The sequence below is a fragment of the Arachis hypogaea genome, chromosome 8, assembly GCF_003086295.3.
Source record: "Arachis hypogaea cultivar Tifrunner chromosome 8, arahy.Tifrunner.gnm2.J5K5, whole genome shotgun sequence".
Lineage (NCBI taxonomy): Eukaryota > Viridiplantae > Streptophyta > Magnoliopsida > Fabales > Fabaceae > Arachis > Arachis hypogaea.
In genome coordinates this window covers 20,607,499-20,630,308 of record NC_092043.1, presented here as the reverse complement: position 1 = coordinate 20,630,308, position 22,810 = coordinate 20,607,499, and the positions used below count along the sequence as shown (strand labels likewise).

General features: G+C 40.2%; 1 non-coding gene across 1 annotated transcript; it reads left to right on the top strand.

Moving 5' to 3' along the window:
* The first annotated feature begins 12,395 nt into the window (after positions 1 to 12,395).
* Positions 12,396 to 12,503, top strand: LOC112708632 (small nucleolar RNA R71). Its single transcript, XR_003156477.1, has one exon. It is a non-coding gene; the product is annotated as a small nucleolar RNA R71 (small nucleolar RNA).
* The last annotated feature ends 10,307 nt before the right edge of the window (positions 12,504 to 22,810 follow it).

The following is a 22,810-nucleotide window of genomic DNA, read 5'->3' as shown; positions in this document are numbered from 1 at the left end:
ACACACAAATCCAACCGGCAAGTGTACCGGGTCGCATCAAGTAGTAATAACTCACTTAGAGTGAGGTCGATCCCATAGGGATTGATGGATCAAGCAATTTTAGTGGGTGATTAGTTTAGTCAAGCTAACATTGAAGTGAATTTGGATGAAGTGTAGCCAACAGAAAGTAAATGGCAGGGAATTAAAAGTGCAGAATAATTAAATTGCTGAAACTTAAATTGCAAGAAACGTAAATTGCATCAAAAGTAAAAGGGTTGGGTGCTGGAAATTAAAGTGAGCAATAGATTAAGCAACTAGAAATTTAAATTGCAGAAAATATAAATGTGCAGGAAATTAAATCAAGCTCAATGTGAACAAAGATGTGAAAGTGGAGAATGCAGGAAAGGAAATTGCAGAAAAGTAAATGTAGCAGAAGAGGAGTGAAACAGAAAGTAAAATGCAGCTCAATTTCAATAGCTAAGGGAAAGTTGATGATCTCAGGGGTGGAGGAGATTAGAAAACAAGTCTTGATCTCAAGTCCTTCCTTGATCAAAGTAGAAAGCAAATTGAAGAAGAAAGAAAGATGAAAGCCGTAGAGAAAAACTTGGATCCAAACTCAATTCACTGAATTATGCAGAAAATCAACAAAGAGCAATCTTAGATCAAGAATGAAACAGAATTCCTTCAAATCTCAATCCAAGATTCAAGCAGAAAGGAAAATTAAAAGAGAGAGCTATCAAATCCTAATACTCCTTAGTGGAGCTAGCTTTCTTTACAAAGATGGAAATGATGCCTTATATAGGCTTTACAAAATGAAAAATGAAAATGAAATTAAAACAAATTACAAAAATAAAAATCCTAATTTAATTGATCCATGTGCCTTTGAGTGATGATGTGGGTTTAGCTTGCTTTGGATTTGAGGAGAAATGGGTTTGGTTGGCCTTGATTCAATTTGGTGAGGAATTGAATTAAATTGAATTTTGGTTGATTTTTGGTCCATGACACTCCCAGGAGGCTGCCCTGCCCTTGTGGAGGGCAGGGCAGGAATTGATGCGTGCGGCCTTGGTGCGAGCGTGGTGTGCAAGTTGGTGCTGCAGAATGCTGCCCTGCCCTCGCGGAGGGCAGGGCAGAAAAAATTGGTGCGCCAGAATTGTGCTGTGGTGCGCTGCTGGTGCTGCCAGAATCGTGCCTTGGTGCGCCAGAATCGTGCCTTGGTGCGCCAGATTCATGCCACAACAAAATGCTGCCCTGCCCTCGCGGAGGGCAGGGCAGTGTTTCCACTTTGATGTCCCGAGTTCGAAACTTGGATGCTACACACGCTACCCATTTTCCTTGGCTTCCTTGGTACCAAAGTAAGGCCTAGTTTCTTGCTTTCTCATGGCCCTTAAATATGCCTTTCGTTCCTGCCTCAATTGTGCGCCAAATATGGATTGCTATATATCGTTGGAAAGCTCTGAATGTCAGATTTCCAACGCAACTGAAAGCACATCAATTGGACGTCTGTAGCTCAAGTTATAGCCCTTTGAAGGAGGCATGGTCATGCTGTGAGCGCCCAGATTTTACCTTAGCGAAATTCTTGCTTCCAACCTCACTTTGCATCACGATTCTGCCCTGCCATTGGCAAGAGCAGGGCAGTGTGTGCTGTTTGCCTATTCTTCATTAATTTGGTCATGGGCCACGCTTTTAAAAGCGTGGCCTAAGCCTCCAAAGTGTGCTCCAAAGCTCTTTTTTTCCTCTTTTTTTGTGCTTCTTTGCTTCTTTTTCTTCTTTTTTCCTACAAGATTTATAAAATTAAAATATCAAGAAAATATATCATTTAAGTACAAAATCATTCAATATTTAAGCACAATTCATCAATTTCTTGTATGAAAAAGCATAGAAAAATAGGTATATGATGACATGTCATCAATACCACCACCCCCTGATGCAGATGACAGGGATGTTACTATTTCTTGGGGTGGTTGGGTGCACGAGAAGCCCCCAGCTAGACGCCGTTCCAGGGCTAGAGCAGTAGTAGGGACAGCTTCACCATCAGCCCCTACAGCAGCCCCATCCTCTTCTACAGCAGCAGCTCCATCATCTTCATCGACAGTTCCTCCTGCAGCACCTGAGCCCACCTACTTACTGGTCCAGCGTCTGTTTCGGTTCCTAAAGCGCGAGAGGCGCCATGTCAGACGCCGACTGGATCGGATGGACCAGGCGCTCATTTCTCTGGGTGCTGTGTTACCTCCGCTTCCCGAATCTCCGGCCTCCGATGAGCAGGATCATCAGGAGGAGGATGCAGAGGCACCGACTCAGCAGGATGCCCCCCAGACACCACAGAGACACCACAGACCCATGCGGAGCCAGTCCCACAGCCACAGCCAGAGCTAGAGCCCACCGTTGTACCTTTCACTGATCCTCCGGTTTAGCATCGAGGACGATGCTTGATCTTAAGTGTGGGGAGGGGACCGGTAAACTTTTCGGCTACTCTCCTAGTTATCTTATTTTGCATATCTTTTGTATATATTTTGATGCATTTTGAGTTTACTTTGGATACCTTTACTGCTATTTTTTATTTGAGATATTTTGATGCTTTTGGATATTTTTAGTTGGATAGATTCCATACTTTTAGTTGGATTTGTCTTTATATATTTTTTGCATATCTTTCTTTTTAGTTTGTGGTTGTGATTAGAAATCATACTTTGAATTGCAAATACTTAGTCACCCTTTTTGCATAAGAAATTGGTTTTAAGCGGAAAAGGAAAAGGTAAACTAAGGAAATTTTTGCATTTTTCAATCACAACAATGCTTAGTCAAATATTGAGATTTTTCAAGAAATTTAAATATAAGGCATTAACCCAATTGATTGAAAGAAAATTTTTGGTGAAACTTGCTTGAATTCATACTTTGTGAAACATGTATTGAATTAAGAACACAAGTTTGTGAGACTTGAGCCTATTGATGTGGTTACATTTTATAACCACTTATTTTCCAATCTTGTGTGAAATTGTTCTCTATCTATGATTGTGATCCTTGATTTGTTTGATTCTATATGTCCATTTATTTCTTGTATTCATGCATTTGTATGACTGAGGCCATTATTTCATTAGCCCACTTACCCAAATAGCCTACCTTTTACTCCCCATTGTTAGCCAATTTTGAGCCTATGCTTAACCAACTTATTCTCATTCTAGCACATTACAAGCCCAAGGCGGAAAACCAATGAAAGTCCTTGTTTGGATCTTTGATTAGTCTAGGCTAGTGAGAGTGTTTATTATTCAAAGGTGGTGAGGCTTGGGAACATTGGATGGGATAAAAAAGGGGTAGTACACTTTCATATTTAGGAATGGGTACATACTCATGTATTGATTAAATGTATAGACCTTATGCATTGATGATCTTGTGTATAGTTTGAAAGAAAAAAAAGAGAAATGAAAAGAAAAAAAGAAGAAATAAAAGTGAAAATGAGAAAAACAAAAGAATAGAAAAGAAAAAAAAGAAGAAAGAAAGAAAGAAAAAAAAGAAAAAAAAATAAAAGGGGACAAAATGTCCCAAGGTGAAGTTCAACAAAAAGGAATCAATGCATAAGTGTTATGAATTAAAGAATAAGAATGCATGAGTATGTAAGAAAAAGCGAAGAATGGGTAGTTAGAATAGTTTGAACTTGTATAGGTCATTATATAGTTAGGTGGGGAAGTCTATACTAATCAAAGATTCAAATCCTAGTCCACTTAACCATAAATGATCCTACCTTGACCCTAACCCCATTACAACCTAAATGAAAGACCTCATGATGAATGTATGCATGCATTGAATAAGTGTAGATTGTTAGAAGAAAATCAAATTTTGGAAAGCTTGAATAGAAGAGAATTGAGTGAATTAACCCTTAAACACTTGAGTGAATAGAGCGGATACACATCCGGTGAGGGTTCAAAAGTTCAATTACATGGGTTCACTCATATTATCTATAATCTTGCAAGTTTGAATTTCTTTTTGATAATTCAATACAATTGTGGTTTAGACTTAACTCCTATTGCCCTAACTATTGTGCTTACACATGTTCTCTTGGGAATTGATTTGTTTGAACTAAGCATTTGCATTTACTTTAGGTAGTTGCATTTAGATAATACTCACATAGTTTAGTTGCATTCAATAAATGTCACACCCCTTAGTTCCTTCTTATTTTAGCATGAGGACATGCTAAGGTCTAAGTGTGGGGAGGTTGATAAACTCCATTTTTAGGGTTTATCTTGTATTGAATTTAGAGTATTTTGATAACCTTTTGTCACATTTAGCCTATGAATTAGCATGATTTTGTTATCTCTCCCATATTTACGCTTAAGTGTAAAAACATGCTTTTTAAGCCTTATTTTGATGAATTCTAATTTCTCCTTGATTCCATAAGATGCCTTGATGTGTTTGCTAGTAATTCCAGGATTGAAATAGGCTAGGCATGGATCAAAGGAAGCAAGGAAGGAAGCATACAAGTGGAGAGAAGCATAAAAAGTCAAAGAAGCAAAGTCAGCCATGCACGCGCACGCGCACAAGGCGCCCGCGCGCACATTGCAGAATCGACCAGGGACGCGCACGCGTACCGTGATCGCACGCGTCGATGACCGCACATGATTTCATTAATGCAACCCGTGCCTGGCGATTTGAGAGGGTTTCTGAACCCATTTTTGGCGCCAATTGCTAGGAGAAGGGAATAAAAGGATGAAGGATTAAGGGGAAGAAAAGAATGAATGAATATAGGGAATCATATAGCATAATTAGGATTAGTTTAGAGTTAGTTTTAGAGAGAGAAGCTCTCACTTCTCTCTAGAATTAGGATTAGGTTTAGGTTAATCTCTCTTCTTAGATCTAGGTTTAATTCATGCTTTGATTCACTTTTCCTTTGCCAATTCTTAATCTTCCCTTCTTCCTCTTTCTAGTTATGTGCTTTAATTATTGTAATTCTTCATTTTGTTTTGGATAGATTGTTGTTCTTTTATTTCCTCTTTCAATAATGCAATTTGAGGTAATTCATGATAATTGTGATTTCCTTGATTGTTGTTGTTAATTCTTTGCAATAATTATTGTTAGATTCTATTCTTGTCCTCAATTTACCATGCTTTTCTTTTGTGCCTTCCAAGTGTTTGATGAAATGCTTGGTTGGATTTTAGTGTAGGTTTTGTTCCTCTTGGCCTAGGTAGAGTAATTAGTGACTCTTGAGTTATCTAATTCCTTTGTTGATTGATAATTAGAAGTTGCTAATTGATTTGAATACCTCTAAAGCTAGTCTTTCCTTTAGGAGTTGATTAGGATTTGAGGAATCAAATTGATTCATCCACTTGACTTTCCTCCATGGTTAGAGGTTAACTAAGTGGTAGCAATGAACAATTCTCATCACAATTGAGAAGGATAACTAGGATAGGACTTCTAATTTTCATACCTTGCCAAGAGCCTTTTTATAGTTGTTAGTTTATTTTCATTGCCATTTACTTTTCATGCTTCTTACCCAAAAACCCCAAAATTAACTCACAACCAATAACAAGACACTTTATTGTAATTCCTAGGGAGAACGACCCGAGGTTTAAATACTTCGGTTTATAGATTTTAGGGGTTTGTACTTGTGACAAACAAATTTTTGTATGAAAGGATTATTGTTTGGTTTAGAAACTATACTTTACAACGAGATTTCATTAGTGAAATTCTAAACCGTCAAAAATCTAATCATCACTAGGGTCAAGCATAAACCTCATGCCTCTCTCTGTAATGGAGAAGCTAGGGATCTTTGAGGTGCAAGCTGCAAGAATCTCACTAGAGATGGCAGACAATTCAAGAAAACAAGCTTATGGACTTGTAGAGGATGTTCTGGTAAAAGTTGAAGACCATTACATCCCTGCTGATTTCATAGTCCTAGAAACTGGGAAGTGCATGGATGAATACAGCATCCTTTGCAGACCCTTCCTAGCCACAGCAAAGGCTGTGATTGATGTTGACAGAGGAGAATTGATCATTCAAGTGAATGAAGAATCCCTTGTGTTTAAGGCTCAAGGATATCCCTCTGTAACCATGGAGAGGAAGCATGAAGAGCTTCTCTCAAAACAGAGTCAAACAGAGCCACCACAGTCAAACTCTAAGTTTGGTGTTGGGAGGTGGTGCGTGAAATTGTGAACAATACTTTTCACAACTCTCATAATCCCCGGTCATGAACCCCAAAAACTTGGTGTTCAATACCATGGCATTAACACAACTTCGCACAACTAACCAGCAAGTGCACTGGGTCGTCCAAGTAATAAACCTTACGCGAGTAAGGGTCGATCCCATGGAGATTGTTAGTATGAAGCAAGCTATGGTCATCTTGTAAATCTTAGTCAGGCAAACTCAAATGGATATAGTGATAGACGCATAAAACACAAAGATAAAGATAGAGGTACTTATGTAATTCATTGGTAGGAACTTCAGATAAGCGCATGAAGATGCCTTCCCTTCCGTCTCTCTGCTTTCCTACTGTCTTCATCCAATCCTTCTTACTCCTTTCCATGGCAAGCTTATGCAAGGGTTTCACCGTTGTCAGTGGCTACCTCCCATCCTCTCAGTGAAAATGTTCCTATGCTCTGTCACAGCATGGCTAATCATCTGTCGGTTCTCGATCAGGCTGGAATAGAATCCAGTGATTCTTTTGCGTCTGTCACTAACGCCCCGCCTGCTAGGAGTTTGAAGCACGTCACAGTCATTCAATCATTGAATCCTACTCAGAATACCACAGACAAGGTTAGACCTTCCGGATTCTCTTGAATGCCGCCATCAGTTCTAGCCTATACCACGAAGACTCTGATCTCACGGAATGGTTGGCTCGGTTGTCAGGCGAGCACTCGGTTGTCAGGCGATCAACCATGCATCGTGCAATCAGGAATCCAAGAGATATTCACCCAATCGAAGGTAGAACGGAGGTGGTTGTCAGTCACACGTTCATAGGTGAGAATGATGATGATTGTCACGGATCATCACATTTATCAAGTTGAAGAACAAGTGATATCTTAGAACAAGAACAAGCGGAATTGAATGGAAGAACAATAGTAATTGCATTAATACTCGAGGTACAGCAGAGCTCCACACCTTAATCTATGGTGTGTAGAAACTCCACCGTTGAAAATACATAAGAACAAGGTCTAGGCATGGCCATGAGGCCAGCCTCCCAGTGATCTAAGATAGCATAACAATGAAGATAGCTACCCCTCGATATCTCAATACAATAGTAAAAGGTCCTACTTATAGAAAACTAGTAGCCTAAGGTTTACAGAAATGAGTAAATGACATAAAAATCCACTTCCGGGCCCACTTGGTGTGTGCTTGGGCTGAGCAATGAAGCATTTTCGTGCAGAGACTTCTCTTGGAGTTAAACGCCAGCTTTTATGCCAGTTTGGGCGTTTAACTCCCATTTTGGTGCCAGTTCCAGCGTTTAACGCTGGGATTTCTGAGGGTGACTTTGAACGCCGGTTTGGGCCATCAAATCTTGGGCAAAGTATGGACTATCATATATTGCTGGAAAGCCCAGGATGTCTACTTTCCAACGCCGTTGAGAGCGCGCCAATTGGGCTTCTGTAGCTCCAGAAAATCCACTTCGAGTGCAGGGAGGTCAGAATCCAACAGCATCTGTAGTCCTTTTTAGTCTCTGAATAAGATTTTTGCTCAGGTCCCTCAATTTCAGCCAGAAAATACCTGAAATCATAGAAAAACACACAATCTCATAGTGAAGTCCAGAAAAGTGAATTTTAACTAAAAACTAATAAAAATATACTAAAAACTAACTAGATCATACTAAAAACATACTAAAAACAATGCCAAAAAGCGTACAAATTATCCGCTCATCACAACACCAAACTTAAATTGTTGCTTGTCCTCAAGCAACTGAAAATCAAACAAGATAAAAAGAAGAGAATATGCAATGAATTCCAAAAACATCTATGAAGATCAGTATTAATTAGATGAGCGGGGCTTATAGCTTTTTGCCTCTGAACAGTTTTGGCATCTCACTCTATCCTTTGAAATTCAGAATGGTTGGCTTCTTTAGGAACTTAGAATCCAGATAGTGTTATTGATTCTCCTAGTAAAGTATGATGATTCTTGAACATAGCTACTTATTGAGTCTTGGCCGTGGCCCAAAGCACTCTGTCTTCCAGTATTACCACCGGATACAAACATGCCACAGACACATAATTGGGTGAACCTTTTCAGATTGTGACTCAGCTTTGCTAGAGTCCCCAATTAGAGGTGTCCAGGGTTCTTAAGCACACTCTTTTTGCCTTGGATCACAACTTTATTTCTTTTTCTTTCTTTTTCTCCCCTTTTCTCTATTTTTTTCGATTTTTTTTTTCATTGCTTTTTCTTGCTTCAAGAATCATTTTTATGATTTTTCAGATCCTCAGTAACATGTCTCCTTTTTCATCATTCTTTCAAGAGCCAACATTCATGAACCACAAATTCAAAAGACATATGCACTGTTTAAGCATACATTCAGAGAACAGAAGTATTGCCACCACATCAAAATAATTAAACTGTTATAAAATTCAAAATTCATGCAATTCTACTCTTTTTCAATTAAGCACGTTTTTATTTAAGAGAGGTGATGGATTCATAGGACATTCATAACTTTAAGGCATAGACACTAAGACACTAATGATCACAAGACACAAACATAGATAAACATAAGCATAAAATTCGAAAAACAGAAGAATAAAGAACAAGGAAATCAAAGAACGGGTCCACCTTAGTGATGGCGGCTCTTTCTTCCTCTTGAAGATCCTATGGAGTGCTTGAGCTCCTCAATGTCTCTTCCTTGTCTTTGTTGCTCCTCTCTCATGATTCTTTGATCTTCTCTAATTTCATGGAGGATGATGGAGTGTTCTTGATGCTCCACCCTTAGTTGTCCCATGTTGGAACTCAATTCTCCTAGGGAGGTATTTAGCTGCTCCCAATAGTTTTGTGGAGGAAAGTGCATCCCTTGAGGTATCTCAGGGATCTCATGATGAGTGGGGTCTCTTGTGTGCTCCATCCTCTTCTTAGTGATGGGCTTGTCCTCATCAATAAGGATGTCTCCCTCTATGTCAACTCCAACTGAATAACAGAGGTGACAAATGAGATGAGGAAAGGCTAACCTTGCCAAGGTAGAGGACTTGTCCGCCACCTTATAAAGTTCCTGAGCTATAACCTCATGAACTTCTATTTCTTCTCCAATCATGATGCTATGAATCATGATAGCCCGGTCTATGGTAACTTCGGACTGGTTGCTAGTGGGAATGATTGAGTGTTGGATAAACTCCAACCATCCTCTAGCCACGGGTTTGAGGTCATGCCTTCTCAATTGAACCGGCTTCCCTCTTGAATCTCTCTTCCATTGGGCGCCCTCTTCACATATGACTGTGAGGACTTGGTCCAACCTTTGATCAAAGTTGACCCTTCTAGTGTAAGGATGTTCATCTCCTTGCATCATGGGCAAGTTGAATGCCAACCTTACACTTTCCGGACTGAAATCCAAGTATTTCCCCCGAACCATAGTAAGATAATTCTTTGGATCCGGGTTCACACTTTGATCATGGTTCTTGGTGATCCATGCATCGGCATAGAATTCTTGAACCATCAAGATTCCGACTTGTTGAATGGGGTTGGTAAGAACTTCCCAACCTCTTCTTCGGATCTCATTTTGGATCTCCGGATATTCACTCTTTTTGAGTGAAAAGGGACCTCGGGGATCACCTTCTTCAAGGCCACAACTTCATAGAAGTGGTCTTGATGCACCCTTGAGATGAATCTCTCCATCTCCCATGACTCGGAGGTGGAAGCTTTTGCCTTCCCTTTCCTCTTTCTAGAGGTTTCTCCGGCCTTGGATGCCATAAATGGTTATGGAAAAACAAAAAGCAATGCTTTTACCACACCAAACTTAAAAGGTTTGCTCGTCCTCGAGCAAAAGAAGAAAGAAGAGAGTAGAAGAAGAAGAAATGAGGGGAAAGGGAATGGCTTTTGTTTTCGGCCAAGAAGGGGAGAAGTGGTGTGTATGTTGTGTGAAAATGAAGGAGTGAAGGAGGGTTTATATAGGAGAGAGGGAAGGGTGGGTTCGGTCATGGATGGGTGGGTTTGGGTGGGAAAGTGGTTTGAATTTGAATGGTGGGGTAGGTGGGGTTTTATGAAGGATGGATGTGAGTGGTGAAGAGAAAGATGGGATTTGATAGGTGAAGGGTTTTTGGGGAAGAGGTGTTGAGGTGATTGGTGAATGGGTGAAGAAGAGAGGGAGTGGTAGGGTAGGTGGGGATCCTGTGGGGTCCACAGATTCTGAGGTGTCAAGGAAAAGTCATCCCTGCACCAAATGGCAAGCAAAATCTCGTTTTGTGCCAATTCTGGCGTTAAACGCCGGGCTGGTGCCCATTTCTGGCGTTTAACGCCAGCTTCTTGCCCTTTTCTGGCGTTTAACGCCAGTCTGGTGCCCCTTTCTGGCGTTAAACGCCCAGAATGGTGCCAGACTGGGCGTTAAACGCCCATCTGCTAACCTCACTGGCGTTTAAACGCCAGTAGGTGCGTCCTCCAGGGTGTGCTATTTTTTCTTCCTGTTTTTCATTCTGTTTTTGCTTTTTTCATTGATTTTGTGACTTCTCATGATCATCAACCTAAAAAAAACATAAAATGACAGAGGAAAATAGTTAATTATAAAACATTGGGTTGCCTCCCAACAAGCGCTTCTTTAATGTCATTAGCCTGACAGAGGACTCTCATGGAGCCTCAGAAATGCTCAGAGCTATGTTGGAACCTCCCAACACCAAACTTAGAGTTTGAATGTGGGGGTTCAACACCAAACTTAGAGTTTGGTTGTGGCCTCCCAACACCAAACTTAGAGTTTGACTGTGGGGGCTCTGTTTTTGAGAGAAGCTCTTCATGCTTCCTCTCCATGATGACAGAGGGATATCCTTGGGCCTTAAACACCAAGGATTCTTCATTCACTTGAATGATCAACTCTCCTCTATCAACATCAATCACAGCCTTTGCTGTGGCTAGGAAGGGTCTGCCAAGGATGATGGATTCATCCATGCACTTCCCAGTCTCTAGGACTATGAAATCAGTAGGGATGTAATGGTCTTCAACTTTAACCAGAACATCCTCTACAAGTCCATGGGCTTGTTTTCTTGAGTTGTCTGCCATCTCTAGTGAGATTTTTGCAGCTTGTACCTCAGAGATCCCTAACTTCTCCATTACAGAGAGAGGCATGAGGTTTACACTTGACCCTAAGTCACACAAGGCCTTCTTGAAGGTCATGGTGCCTATGGTACAAGGTTTTGAAAACTTCCCAGGATCCTGTCTCTTTTGAGGTAATTTCTGCCTAGACAAGTCATCCAGTTCTTTGGTGAGCAAAGGGGGTTCATCCTCCCAAGTCTCATTTCCAAATAACTTGTCATTTAGCTTCATGATTGCTCCAAGGTATTTAGCCACTTGCTCTTCAGTGACATACTCATCCTCTTCAGAGGAAGAATACTCATCAGAGCTCATGAATGGCAGAAGTAAGTCCAATGGAATCTCTATGGTCTCAGTTTGAGCCTCAAATTCCCATGGTTCCTCATTGGGGAACTCATTGGAGGCCAGTGGACGCCCAGTGAGGCCTTCCTCAGTGGCGTTCACTGCCTCTTCCTCCTCTCCAAATTCGGCCATGTTGATGGCTTTGCACTCTCCTTTTGGATTTTCTTCTGTATTGCTTGGAAGAGTACTAGGAGGGAGTTCAGTAATTTTCTTGCTCAGCTGACCCACTTGTGCCTCCAAATTTCTAATGGAGGACCTTGTTTCAGTCATGAAACTTTGAGTGGTTTTGATCAGATCAGAGACCATGGTTGCTAAGTCAGAGGTATTCTGCTTAGAACTCTCTGTCTGTTGCTGAGAAGATGATGGAAAAGGCTTGCTATTGCTAAACCTGTTTCATCCACCATTATTATTGTTGAAACCTTGTTGGGGTCTCTATTGATCCTTCCATGAAAAATTTGGATGATTTCTCCATGAAGGATTATAGGTGTTTCCATAGGGTTCTCCCATGTAATTCACCTCTTCTATTGAAGGGTTCTCAGGATCATAGGCTTCTTCCTCAGATGAAGCTTCTTTAGTACTGCTTGGTGCATTTTGCATTCCAGACAGACTTTGAGAAATCATATTGACTTGTTGAGTCAATATTTTGTTCTGAGCCAATATGGCATTCAGAGTGTCAATCTCAAGAACTCCTTTCTTCTGACTAGTCCCATTGTTCACAGGATTTCTTTCAGAAGTGTACATGAATTGGTTATTTGCAACCATTTCAATCAGCTCTTGAGCTTCGTAGGCATCTTCTTCAGGTGAAGAGATCCTCCAGCAGAGCTATCCAAAGACATCTTGGACAGTTCAGAGGGACCATCATAGAAAATACCTATGATGCTCCATTCAGAAAGCATATCAGAAGGACACTTTTTGATTAATTGTTTGTATCTTTCCCAAGCTTCATAGAGGGATTCTCCTTCCTTCTGTCTGAAGGTTTGGACTTCCACTCTAAGCTTACTCAATTTTTGAGGTGGAAAGAACTTTGCCAAGAAGGCATTGACTAGCTTTTCCCAAGAGTCCAGGCTTTCTTTAGGTTGTGAGTCCAACCATGTTCTAGCTCTGTCTCTTACAGCAAAAGGGAATAGCATAAGTCTGTAGACCTCAGGGTCAACCCCATTAGTCTTGACAGTGTCACAGATTTGCAAGAATTCAGCTAAAAACTGATGAGGATCTTCCAATGGAAGTCCATGGAACTTGCAATTCTGTTGCATTAGAGAAACTAATTAAGGCTTAAGCTCAAAGTTGTTTGCTCCAATGGCAGGGATAGAGATGCTTCTCCCATAGAAATCGGGAGTAGGTGCAGTGAAGTCACCCAGCACCTTCCTTGCATTGTTGGCATTGTTGTTGTTTTCGGCTGCCATAGGTTCTTCTTCTTTGAAGAATTCGGTCAGGTCCTCTAAAGAGAGTTGTGCTTTGGCTTCTCTTAGCTTTCTCTTCAAGGTCCTTTCAGGTTCAGGATCAGCCTCAACAAGAATGTTTTTGTCTTTGCTCCTGCTCATAAGAAAGAGAAGGGAACAAGAAAATGTGGAATCCTCTATGTCACAGTATAGAGATTCCTTTAGGTGTCAGAGGAAAAGAAAAGTAGAAGACAGAAGTAGAAAATTCAAACTTATCAAAGAAGATGGAGTTCGAATTTTGAATGAAGGGATAGTGTTAGTCCATAAATAGAAGGATATGAGAAGGAGGGAAGTGATTTTCGAAAATGAAAGTGGAAAAGAAATCAAGTGATTTTTGAAAAAGATTTTGAAATTAGAAATCAAAAAGATTTGATTGAAAACTATTTTGAAAAAGATGTGGTTAAGAAGATATGATTGGTTTAAAAAAATGTGATTGAGAAGATATGATTTGAAAAAAAACATTTTAAAAAGATTTGATTTTGAAAATTAGAAACTTGACTAACAAGAAAAGATATGATTCAAACATTAAACCTTTCTCAACAGAAAAGGCAACATACTTGAAATGTTGAATCAAATCATTAATTGATAGTAAGTATCTTTGAAAATGGAAAGAAATTGATTTTGAAAAAGATTTGATTGAAAAATTGAATTGAAAAAAGATTTGATTTTGAAAAACTTTGAAAACTTGAAAAAAAAAATCTGATTTGAAAACAAAATCTTCCCCCTTTAGCCATCCTGGCGTTAAACGCCCAGAATGGTGCACATTCTGGCGTTTAATGCCCAAAACTATACCCTTTTGGGCGTTAAACGCCCAACCAGGTACCCTGGCTGGCGTTTAAACGCCAGTCTGTCCTTCTTCACTGGGCGTTTTGAACGCCCAGCTTTTTTTGTGCAATTCCTCTGCTGAATGTTCTGAATCTTCAATTCTTCTGTATTATTGACTTGAAAAGACACAAATTACAAATATTTTTGGATTTTTAATAATAAGGATAAATCAAAATGCAACAAGAATCAAATAACAATGCATGCAAGACACCAAACTTAGCAGTTTGTATACCACTGACACTAACAAAATGAGAATGCATATGAGACACACAAAACACTCAAGTCAATTGAATTTAAAGATCATAGCACGAAAATCATCAAGAACAACTTGAAGATCCTTAAGACACATGAATGGATGCATATAATTGACACCAAACTTAAAATGAAACACTAGACTCAAACAAGAAATATTTTTGGTTTTTATGATTTTTTTGATTTTTTGTGCTTTTTCGAAAATTAAGTGGAAAAAGATATCAAAATTCTTAATGAGAATTCCAGGAATTAGTGCAATGCTAGTCTAAGACTCCGGTCCAGGAATTAGACATGGCTTCACAGCCAGCCAAGCTTTCAAAGAAAGCTTCGGTCCAAAACACTAGACATGGCCAATGGCCAGCCAAGCCTTAGCAGATCACTGCTCCAAAAGCAAGATTGATAAAAATCAACAAGCTCTTGTGATGATAAGTTGAAACCTAGGTCCAATGAGATTAGACATGGCTTCTCAGCCAGCCAGACTTCAACAAATCATCATGAAACTCTAGAATTCTTCTTCAAGAATTTCGAAAAAAATAAATACCTAATCTAAGCAACAAGATGAACCGTCAGTTGTCCAAACAGAACAATCCCCGGCAACGGCGCCAAAAACTTGGTGCTGTTGCCGGATTTTGGCACTGATGTTACCGGACCAAAAGCTTGCTCAAAACTTGAACAATCCCCGGCAACGGCGCCAAAAACTTGGTGCGCGAAATTGTGAACAATACTTTTCACAACTCTCATAATCCCCGGTCATGAACCCCAAAAACTTGGTGTTCAATACCATGGCATTAACACAACTTCGCACAACTAACCAGCAAGTGCACTGGGTCGTCCAAGTAATAAACCTTACGCGAGTAAGGGTCGATCCCACGGAGATTGTTAGTATGAAGCAAGCTATGGTCATCTTGTAAATCTTAGTCAGGCAAACTCAAATGGATATAGTGATAGACGCATAAAACACAAAGATAAAGATAGAGGTACTTATGTAATTCATTGGTAGGAACTTCAGATAAGCGCATGAAGATGCCTTCCCTTCCGTCTCTCTGCTTTCCTACTGTCTTCATCCAATCCTTCTTACTCCTTTCCATGGCAAGCTTATGCAAGGGTTTCACCGTTGTCAGTGGCTACCTCTCATCCTCTCAGTGAAAATGTTCCTATGCTCTATCACAGCATGGCTAATCATATGTCGGTTCTCGGTCAGGCCGGAATAGAATCCAGTGATTCTTTTGCGTCTGTCACTAACGCCCCGCCTGCTAGGAGTTTGAAGCACGTCACAGTCATTCAATCATTGAATCCTACTCAGAATACCACAGACAAGGTTAGACCTTCCGGATTCTCTTGAATGCCGCCATCAGTTCCAGCCTATACCACGAAGACTCTGATCTCACGGAATGGTTGGCTCGGTTGTCAGGCGAGCACTCGGTTGTCAGGCGATCAACCATGCATCGTGCAATCAGGAATCCAAGAGATATTTACCCAATCGAAGGTAGAACGGAGGTGGTTGTCAGTCACACCTTCATAGGTGAGAATGATGATGATTGTCACGGATCATCACATTCATCAAGTTGAAGAACAAGTGATATCTTAGAACAAGAACAAGCGGAATTGAATGGAAGAACAATAGTAATTGCATTAATACTCGAGGTACAGCAGAGCTCCACACCTTAATCTATGGTGTGTAGAAACTCCACCGTTGAAAATACATAAGAACAAGGTCTAGGCATGGCCATGAGGCCAGCCTCCCAGTGATCTAAGATAGCATAACAATGAAGATAGCTACCCCTCGATATCTCAATACAATAGTAAAAGGTCCTACTTATAGAAAACTAGTAGCCTAAGGTTTACAGAAATGAGTAAATGACATAAAAATCCACTTCCGGGCCCACTTGGTGTGTGCTTGGGCTGAGCAATGAAGCATTTTCGTGCAGAGACTTCTCTTGGAGTTAAACGCCAGCTTTTATGCCAGTTTGGGCGTTTAACTCCCATTTTGGTGCCAGTTCCAGCGTTTAACACTGGGATTTCTGAGGGTGACTTTGAACGCCGGTTTGGGCCATCAAATCTTGGGCAAAGTATGGACTATCATATATTGCTGGAAAGCCCAGGATGTCTACTTTCCAACGCCGTTGAGAGCGCGCCAATTGGGCTTCTGTAGCTCCAGAAAATCCACTTCGAGTGCAGGGAGGTCAGAATCCAACAGCATCTGCAGTCCTTTTTAGTCTCTGAATAAGATTTTTGCTCAGGTCCCTCAATTTCAGCCAGAAAATACCTGAAATCATAGAAAAACACACAATCTCATAGTGAAGTCCAGAAAAGTGAATTTTAACTAAAAACTAATAAAAATATACTAAAAACTAACTAGATCATACTAAAAACATACTAAAAACAATGCCAAAAAGTGTACAAATTATCCGCTCATCAGGAGGCCACAACCAACTTCTAAGTTTGGTGTTGAACCCCCACATTCAAACTCTAAGTTTGGTGTTGGAAGGTCCCAACATGGCTCTGAGTATCTGTGAGGCTCCATGAGAGCCCACTGTCAAGCTACTGACATTAAAGAAGCGCTTGTTGGGAGGCAACCCAATGTTATATTTATCTATTTTCCTTTTGTTATTTTATGTTTTCTGTAGGTTGATGATCATGGGAAGTCACAAAATCAATTAAAAAAGCAAAAACAGAATGAAAAATAGAAAGAAAAATAGTACACCCTGGAGGAAAACTTGCTGGCATTTAAACGCCAGTAAGGGCAGCAAATGGTCGTTTAACGCCCAGTCTGGCACCATTCTGGGCGTTTAACGCCAGAAAGGGGCACCAGACTAGCGTTAAACGCCAGGAAGGGGCAAGAAGCTGGTGTTAAACGCCAGAAATGGGCACCAGCCCGGCGTTTAACGCTAGAATTGGCAAAAAGAGCATTTTTGCTCTCCTCTTGGTGCAGGGATGAATTTTCCTTGACACCTCAGGATTTGTGGACCCCACAGGATCCCCACCTACCCCAACACTCTCTCCCTTCTTCACCCATTCACCAATCACCTCAACACCTCTTCCCCCAAAACCCCTTACCTATCAAATCCCACTATTCTCTTCACCACTCATATCCATCCTTCATAAAACCCCACCTACCTCACCATTCAAATTCAAACCACTTTCCCTCCCAACCCACCCTCATATGACCGAACCATACACCCCCTCTCCACTCCTATATAAACCCATCTTCATTCCTTCATTTTCACACAACCTAAACACTACTTCTCCCCCTTGGCCGAACCACAAAGCCACCTCCATCTCCTCTATTTCTTCTTCTTCTTCTACTCTCTTCGTTTTTGTTTGGTGTGGTAAAAGCATTGCTTTTTGTTTTTCCGTAACCATTTATGGCATCTAAGGTCGGAGAAACCTCTAGAAAGAGGAAAGGGAAGGCAAAAGCTTCCACCTCCGAGTCATTAGAGATGGAGAGATTCATCTCAAGGGTGCATCAAGACCACTTCTATGAAGTTGTGGTCATGAAAAAGGTGATCCCCGAGGTCCCTTTCAAACTCAAAAAGAGTGAATATCCGGAGATCCAACATGAGATCCGAAGAAGAGGTTGGGAAGTTCTTACCAACCCCATTCAACAAGTCGGAATCTTAATGGTTCAAGAGTTCTATGCTAATGCATGGATCACAAAGAACCATGATCAAAGTGTCAACCCGGACCCAAATAATTGGCTTACAATGGTTCGGGGGAAATGTTTAGATTTTAGTCCGGAAAATGTAAGGTTGGCATTCAACTTGCCCATGATACAAGGAGATGAACACCCTTACACTAGAAGGGTCAACTTTGATCAAAGGTTTGACCAAGTCCTCATAGACATTTATGAAGAGGGCGCTCAATGGAAGAGAGATTCAAGAGGGAAGCCGGTTCAACTGAGAAGGCATGACCTCAAGCCCGTGGCTAGGGGATGGTTGGAGTTTATCCAACGCTCAATCATTCTCACTAGCAACCGGTCCGAAGTTACTATAGACCGGGCTATCATGATTCATAGCATCATGATTGGAGAGGAAGTAGAAGTTCATGAGGTTATATCCCAAGAACTTTATAAGGTGGCGGACAAGTCCTCTACCTTGGCAAGGTTAGTCTTCCCTCATCTCATTTGTCACCTCTGTTATTCAGTTGGAATTGACATAGAGGGAGACATCCTCATTGATGAGGACAAGCCCATCACTAAGAAAAGGATGGAGCAAACAAGAGATCCCACTCATCATGAAATCCCTGAGATGCCTCAAGGGATGCACTTTCCTCCTCAAAACTATTGGGATCAAATCAACACCTCCCTAGGAGAATTGAGTTCCAACATGGGACAACTAAGGGTGGAGCACCAAGAACATTCCATCCTCCTCCATGAAATTAAAGAAGATCAAAGAATCATGAGAGAGGAGCAACAAAGGCAAATAAGAGACATTGAGGAGCTCAAGCACTCCATAGGATCTTCAAGAGGAAGAACAAGCCGCCATCACTAAGGTAGACACGTTCTTTAACTTCCTTGTTTCTTATTTTCCTGTTTTTCAAAAATTATGCTTATGTTTATCTGTGTATGTGTCTTATGATCATTAGTGTCTTAGTGTCCATGCCTTAAAGTTATGAATGTCCTATGAATCCATCACCTTTCTTAAATGAAAAATGTTCTTAATTGAAAAAGAGAAGAATTGCATGAATTTTGAATTTTATAACAGATTAATTATTTTGATGTGGTGGCAATACTTTGACTTCTGAATGTATGCTTAAACAGTGCATATGTCTTTTGAATTTGTTGTTCATGAATGTTGGCTCTTGAAAGAATGATGAAAAAGGAGACATGTTACTGAGGATCTGAAAAATCATAAAAATGATTCTTGAAGCAAGAAAAAGCAGTGAATACAAAAAAAAAGAAAAAAGAAAAAAGAAAAAGAAATAATAAAGTTGTGATCCAAGGCAAAAAGAGTGTGCTTAAGAACCATGGACACCTCTAATTGGGGACTCTAGCAAAGCTGAGTCACAATCTGAAAAGGTTCACCCAGTTATGTGTCTGTGGCATGTATGTATCCGGTGGTAATAATGGAAGACAGAGTGCTTTGGGCCACGGCCAAGACTCATAAAGTAGCTATGTTCAAGAATCATCATACTTAACTAGGAGAATCAATAACACTATCTGGATTCTGAGTTCCTAGAGAAGCCAATCATTCTGAATTTCAAAGGATAAAGTGAGATGCCAAAACTGTTCAGAGGCAAAAAGCTAAAGCCCCACTCATCTAATTAATACTGATCTTCATAGATGTTTTTGGAATTCATTGCATATTCTCTTCTTTTTATCTTATTTGATCTTCAGTTTCTTGGGGACAAGCAACAATTTAAGTTTGGTGTTGTGATGAGCGGATAATTTGTACGCTTTTTGGCATTATTTTTAGTATGTTTTTAGTATATTTTAGTTAATTTTTATTATATTTTTATTAGTTTTTAGTTAAAATTCACTTTTCTGGACTTTACTATGAGTTTGTGTGTTTTTTCTGTGATTTCAGGTATTTTCTGGCGGAAATTGAGGGACCTGAGCAAAGATCTGACTCAGAGGCTGAAAAAGGACTGCAGATGCTGTTAGATTCTGACCTCCCTACACTCGAAGTGGATTTTTTGGAGCTACAGAAGCCCAGTTGGCACGCTTTCAACTGCGTTGGAAATTAGACATCTTGGTCTTTCCAGCAATGTATAATAGTTCATACTTTGCCCGAGATTTGATGGCCAAAACAGGCGTTCCAAGTCAGCTCAAGAATGCTGGCGTTTAACGCCAGAACTGGCACAAGAATGGGAGTTAAACGCCCAAACTGGCACAAAAGCTGGCGTTTAACTCCAAGAAGAGTCTCTACATGAAAATGCTTCAATGCTTAGCCCAAGCACACACCAAGTGGGTCCGGAAGTGGATTTTTATGTCATTTACTCATCTTTGTAAACCCTAAGCTACTAGTTCTCTACAAATAGGACCTTTTGCTATTGTATTTTCATCTTTTGATCATGTTTTTATGATTGAACCCTCTTTGGGAGGCTGGCCACTTGGCCATGCCTAGACCTTGTTCTTATGTATTTTCAACGGTGGAGTTTCTACACACCATAGATTAAGGTGTAGAGCTCTGCTGTACCTCGAGTATTAATGCAATTACTATTGTTCTTCTATTCAATTCAGCCTATTCTTATTCTAAGATATCACTTGTTCCTCAACTTGATGAATGTGATGATCCGTGACACTTATCAACATTCTCACCTATGAACGTGTGCCTGACAACCACCTCCGTTCTACCTTAGATTGAGTGGATATCTCTTGGATCCCTTAATCGGAATCTTCGTGGTATAAGCTAGAATTGATGGCGGCATTCAAGAGAATCCGGAAGGTCTAAACCTTGTCGTTGGTATTCTGAGTAGGATTCAAGGATTGAATGACTGTGACGAGCTTCAAACTTGCGATTGTGGGGCGTTAGTGACAGGCGCAAAAGAATCACTGTATTCTATTCCGACATGATCGAGAACGACAGCTGAATAGCCGTGCTGTGACAGAGCGCATTGAACATTTTCACTGAGAGGACGGGATTGTAGCCACTGACAACAGTGATGCCCAACATACAGCTTGCCATGGAAAGGAGTAAGAAGGATTGGATGAAGACAGTAGGAAAGCAGAGAGACGGAAGGGACAAAGCATCTTTATACGCTTATCTGAAATTCTCACCAATGAATTATGCTTTATTCATAAATCATTCATAACCATTTGAATCTGCCTGACTGAGATTTACAAGATGACCATAGCTTGCTTCATACCAACAATCTCCGTGGGATCGACCCTTACTCGCGTAAGGTTTATTACTTGGACGACCCAGTGCACTTGCTGGTTAGTTGTGCGAAGTTGTGATAAAGAGTTGAGATTACAATTATGCGTACCATGTTGATGGCGCCATTGATGATCACAATTTCGTGCACCACTAGGTTGCTCTTTATTGTGGACTTTCAGTTGACAATCCCAAACCAGTTGATTTAAGTTGCCAAGTTTTAAAATACTCCTTAGAACTTACTTGTCCAAGCATATCCTAGTACACAAACACCACAGGCATATGTCCTAGGGTCCAAGCTATTGGTGTCTAGCCTTATTTCTTTGCCAACTTTTGGCTTTTTCCTCTTTCTTCTTCTATTTGTTTTGATTTGTTTTCAATGGACTTTCATTAATTGAAGGATCATAGCAGCAAACTAGCTTAAGCTTCGAGTAACAAGTCATTCTGCAGCATTTATTCTATGAACTATCAATTAAATCAAACACATATACCACCACTAATGTCCATTCTAACTTTTGCAACATTGAACAATTACTTTTCTAAGTCAAACATTTCTCTTTTATTTAAATAGCAAGGGAAACAAAACAGAATTCAAAGCTAAGTGATGGATAACAAACATCATGCATATCAACATACTTAATCAAACAACTTCACTTGCAACTAGATGAACACTTTAGCAAGACATACAATAATTTCTGAATTAAAACATTTCACAACAACAAGGATTAAGTGTAGATACAACCTTTTGAGTTGCAGCTTTTCATTCTTCCTCTTGTTGTATCCCTTTTGAGTCATAATGCAAATTGTCTTCACATGTTGGCTAGTTTCCTACATAATTCTCAAAAGTTACTTGCTTCTCAAGCCCTTAAATGAATGGTTAGTATGCATAAATTGAGTGTGTCTCTTGGATTTATTTTGGTGTGGGAACACCAAACTTAATTCCTTGCCATTACCTCTGATGCAACAAGTTAACCAATTATAGATTCTCTTAGCCTTGCCAAAGGTTATGTAACTATGAACTAGAAAACAGCTAAATGGTTAAATGATTTGTCTGATTGCTTGGAGCTAGCATTAGGCAGAAAGTGAGAACATGTTTTTAGATCAAATTTTGGTGGAACACCAAACTTAGAATGCTTCATTCTCTCTTAATTTGTTTTGGTGTGGAACACCAAACTTAGCTCCTTGCAATACATACCAATCATACAACCTTTTTATTGAAAAAGCTTATGAAAAGAAAACTACCTTAGGTTGGGTTGCCTCCCAACAAGCGCTTCTTTATTGTCACTAGCTTGACATTGATCCCTTTAGGGTGGTTGATGGCTGAAATGTCGGAGCTTGTCCCCTCTCACTGTAAGCTTCCTTTATGTGCCTTAATGCTCAATTTCAATGTGCTCAAGAGAAAGTACTTGGTTGACAGTGTAGTGATCTTCTATTCCCAGCTGTTGATATACTAATTGCACCTTGTCACCTTTGGAAAATCCTTCAGTTGGGAATTTTTTATTCTTCCACCCTTTGTAAGCCTTCTTCTTGTTTTTCTTTTTTTTCTTGTTGATCTTTCTTCCTTGACAGTGGCTTGAGTTGTGATACCTCCCTTTTTGTTTATCATCCTGGCTTCTTTTTGAATTCCGTCTCCTCCTTGTACCTGCTCATTCTTCTGCTCTACTGTGTTGTTGGTTGCTTGCCTTGGAAGACAGTCACTACTTGTCTTGCTTGTTTTTTCATTAACTTGTGATTCTGGAAACACTTTCAAGGTAATGCTTTCCTCATGCATCCTGAGGGTTAGCTCTCCCTGCTCTATATCTATGATGGCTCTAGCAGTGGCCAAAAATGGTCAACCAAGTATTATGGAGTCATTCTCATTCTCTGCTGAATCCAGGATTACAAAGTCTGTAGGAAAGATAAACTTGTCAACCTTAACTAAAAGGTTTTCAATCACCCCTTTGGGATATACCACTGATTGGTCCACCAATTCCA